Here is a 5008-nt window from a genome sequence, read left to right on the forward strand (position 1 = left end):
GGAAAAAAACAAGCTTTTATTATCTTGTTGTATCTATATTTGGTTTTTAAATTGTTTGTCAACTGTTTTATGTAATGTCCTGTTTTTATATTCTGTATTTACTGTTGTCCGTTTACCTGCCCGTGGACTGCAGATGTAAATTAGCTCTTAGCTAACTCTGGTGCAGTCACGTGATTGTACATTGTCCCTGTCAAATAAACAATAAAGTAAAGTAAGCAATTTCTACATTCTGTTTCACTTACTGTGTTATTAATTTAATGACATTCTACTGTTTTTTGGATCATTTTTGTTTTGTTTCGATTGTTGACAAAGAGGAACTGATCAGTAGCAGTATCACTAAAATAATCGACATATTTGTTTAACCCTTTTTATACGATTGTGTCTCCGGTGCCACAGTTTTTCATACACCAGCAGAGTGCAGCCAGTGAGAGGCAGATGGAAGATTTTTAATACGTTTAGCAACATTTTAGCGAGGAAATTACTAGAATGAACGAAAAATAAGTAGCTGTAACATGGACACAGAATGCTTCTAGACAAACTAAAATGTTTGACTACATGTAAAATAGTTGAAGTTTATTTCTAGAATCTCATAAAGTTTCATTCTGCACATTTATACTTGTTTTTCACAATAAATCTAATTTAAAAATTCAAGTAATTTTTGCTGTAACACACTAATTTAAGCATTTATTATATATGATAATAATAATTAATGGCCAGATACTGAAAGTTAAGTTCTACCTGAAAAAAGGTGCAAAAGAATTGGGTAAAAAAAAAAAAAGAAGCAATTTCTGGAATTTTTATTGGAAAAATCTAAGCGGCCTGTTATAATTTTAATCCTTACAGGCTTGATTACAATTACGACAAATATGCCTAATGTCACTAATTTGCACCAAAGCTATTGTATGTGCTATACTCATGTTGACAATCACTTAATTTAACATCTGCTTTACAGCAACAACACAAATAAGTTCTTTTTAAATGTAATTGTAAGTAAATTTAGGCAATAAAGAGTTAAGAGAAGAAAACATCTTGCATCATGATCTACGCCGTCATTACAGCTACAGTTAAATGAACAGTGTTTACTTGAAATAGGTTGAAAGCATGTGTGGACACTCCTCTAGCCAAAGATGATGCACTCAATGCACTGGATTTTTCTTTCTAGAGTGGTGGTGGCGGCGTTGGGGTTATAACGGGGAGACTAATAGCTCTCTGGGAGACGAAGGGAAGCACAATTATGTGCAGTTTAGCAGCTAATCTGGGAGCATGGGTGAGGTCTCAGGGGAGTCCTCAAGTCCTCTACTTCAAATTCCTTCTCCGATAAGCCAGGCATAGAGAGGACTGCCAAGCTCCCACTCAGGCCTTTTACCTTTTCTCACACAAAACAGACACTCTGATCCACACAGTAGGTGCATTTCCACTTTCCTGGTCATCCTCGCTCTGCTTTTCTTCCTTTCTCACATATAAAAGAGTCCATAAAGTAGATGAACCGTATGCTTTTTTTTTTTTTTTTCTTGCCTGCCTTCATCCCCTTCGCACATCAACATGCAAAGCCAAATACTTTGGCTCTGACACACACATTCTGGCAGGTGGAGTGTCTCTCTTTTCTCTGCCTGAGTAGCTTTTTATATTACATATGCATTCATGCACGCACAGAGGAACTGAACAAATCATTTACAAGTCTGTTCCATCTTTGACGTACTCCCAACAGCACGCCAATCCACTTCTCTTCAATAACGCTGCCGCTTTGAGCTCCCGGTTCCTTTGTAACAGTGGTTCCCAACCTTTTTTGGCTCGTGACCCCATTTTAACATCACAAATTTCTGGCAACCCCAGATATTCAAAACCGAGACTTTTTTTTTTTTTGCTAAAACTGATTTGTTTTTGATCATGTAATAGTTTGCTGTAACGTTAATTTTAGATGACATTTAGTCTATATAATGTATATTATTCTAGATGGAGACAGTAAAGCCAGGTGTAGATTACTGCACAAAGTGAGACTCTTATTTTCCTTGGTCAGGATATGTAGTCAGTTCAGCTTGGATTTACAAGGCTGACAATTAATACTGACAAACAAGAACTCAAACTATGAATTATGAAAGAGCTGCAGCATCTGAAACCGACCACTATGAACATTTGACAGATAAACAGAACCACAGTGCTTCAGTTTCAGCTTCACAGTTTGTCATGTCTGTTATGTATTATGATTGTCTATGTCAACTCAATATATATTTTTATTAGTAAGTTTTTATTTTTATCAGTTACGAGAAATTTCAGGCGACCCCATTTGAATTCCAGGCGACCCCACTGCTTTACATTAACTCATAAAGACCTAAACATCCACCGGCGACCAAAACCATCTACTGTCACATTGGCTTTTAATTCTTGTGATGCTGTTACATATTTTGGTATGGATTTAGGCTTGTGCAATAGCTTTATTTATTTATCTATTGGAGCTGTTACTGTCCCATGCTGCAATATGCTATGTCATAGTATGGTTGGTGTTATTTTCTGCTGTCATGTGTCTGCAGTGTTATTTATTGTTATGTGTCTTCTTGTTTGTACTGTGTTTTCTGTATGATGTTGCAGCCCCCTTGCACTATTTCCCACAATGAAAATCCCCCAGGGACGATAAATATATCTTATCTTATTATCTTATTATCTTATCTTACTGATGTAAAGTGTTTAATACCTGTTGATCCACTAGATTCATAATAGACAATAATAGACAAATCTGTGGAAATTATTGCAAAATTAAAGGTAGATACTGAAGTTTTTTTTGCCTCATTTAACCCAAACATTGACCGATGGACAAAATTATGTACTGCTCTAAACTGTTTACTTCCTATGGAACCACTAGTCCTATCAGTACATGGAAATAATTGGTGTTTGTCTTTTCGTGGTCATCAAATATCAGATATGACCCATTTGGACGTTCAGAGGCTCCGTAGTTACCATGGAAACACCATCATCTTCTACAACATTGATTCACCAGTAAAACTAATGGAGCTGGATCAATGACAGTGGATGGAGATGGTCGATAGATGATAGATTTTACTGGAAAAAAAGTCGCTTTTTCTTCAATTTTCTCTATTTTGATGTAATAACCTTTGAATTTACTGAGTTTTTGTTAACATCTGAAATTAAACAGAAGAAAACATGTGATTTACAGTTCTAATAAATGCAGATAAATCACTTAAGAAATGTTAAATAGAGAGAGAACTTCATAAATGTAGTACTGGGTCTTTATGGGTTAATGTGTGTGTGTGGGGGGGGTTCATGAACATCTCACGAAACATCTTGTTCCCTCTCCACCATTTTATCCTCATGACAAGTAAGAGTAATCTGTTTTTTTCCATCCCTTCCTTCCGTGGTTCCAGAAAGACTAGAAACACAACAAAACAATGTTACCTGACAACAGCGCTTCACCACAATAAGTCCAAGATGTTTGAGAGAAATGTAACGGAACTATGGCCCCTTTTACGCTTTAGTGAAAAGCCCGGCTCCACGGCGAACAGCTGTCCAACATAGATCATAAGATAAAATATTGGACATATTCACAGTGACGAATTGAGACACGGTTGAAAGGTAGTGAGAACACTGAGTGGAGTTACCCACTCAGAGTGGAGACGGGTGAGTGGGAGCATTAGCAGGGTTAGGGTGGACATATAGGCAACATTTAAGAAGATAGATAGATAGATAGATAGATAGATAGATAGATAGATAGATAGTAGATAGATAGATAGATAGATAGATAGATAGATAGATAGATAGATAGATAGAGTTTACTTTAAAAAGTGAGAAAAGTGGTCACCTTAAACAAATTAACTTTTTAAGTACATTTAACTTAAAATCTTCTAATTTTTTTTTTTAAATCAACTGGAATTTTTAATGCATTGAACTGAATTATAAGTGTAGTTATATCTATACAAAGCAGTTTACATTACAAAAGATTTGACGTTAATTGTACTTCAAAAGTTCATTAATCATTACTTATTTTTTAATGCAACGACTTTTCTTATTTTTTTTTTTAAAGTAAACTCAACTTATCCAGGCTTATAGATAGATAGATAGATAGATAGATAGATAGATAGATAGATAGATAGATGATAGATAGATAGATAGTTTATTTAAAAAAAAAAAAAAAGAAAAGTGGTTGCCTTAAAAAATCAAGTGACGATTAATGAACTTTTTGAGTACATTTAACTTAAAATCTTTAAATTCTTCAGTTAAATCAACTTGAAATTTAGTGCATTGAACCTAATTATTTAAAGTGTAATAGTAACTATGCAAAGTAGTTGATATTACAAAAGATTTTAAGTTAAATGCTCTTAAAAGTTCATTAATCATTACTTCATTATTTAAGGCAACCACTTTTCTCATTTTTTTTAAAGTAAAATCAATGTATCCAGGCTTATAGATGATAGATAGATAGATAGATAGATGATAGATAGATAGATAGATAGATAGATAGATAGATTACTTTAAAAAATTGAGAAAAGTGATAGCCTTGAAAGAATTAAGTGATGATTAATGAACTTTTTTAAGTACATTTAACTTAAAATCTTTTAATTTTTGGTTAACTCTACTTGGAATTCAGTGCATTGAATCTAATTATTTAAATGTAATAATATCTATACAAATCAGTCGATATTACAAAAAATTTTAAGTTAAATGTACTTGTTCATTAATCATCACTTTTCTCAACTTTTAAGAGAGTAGATAGATAGATGATAGATAGATATGATAGATAGATAGATGCTAGATAGATGATAGATAGATAGATAGATCGATAGATAGATAGATAGATAGATAGAATGTAGACAGACGACAGACAGACAGCGATAGATAGATTATAGATTGTATGCATTTTAGAATCATAAATGTCTCTTGCATGCGTCCTTACGCACGGCATTTGGTCATGAATATTGAACCACATTGAAATATCCTCTATTCGACTAAATTTCCAATCATGATCAATAGCGTTTGTGAAAGTCCGTGCCCCCTCCCC

Source organism: Sphaeramia orbicularis, chromosome 7 (assembly GCF_902148855.1).
Source record: "Sphaeramia orbicularis chromosome 7, fSphaOr1.1, whole genome shotgun sequence".
In the NCBI taxonomy this organism is placed as follows: Eukaryota; Metazoa; Chordata; class Actinopteri; order Kurtiformes; family Apogonidae; genus Sphaeramia; species Sphaeramia orbicularis.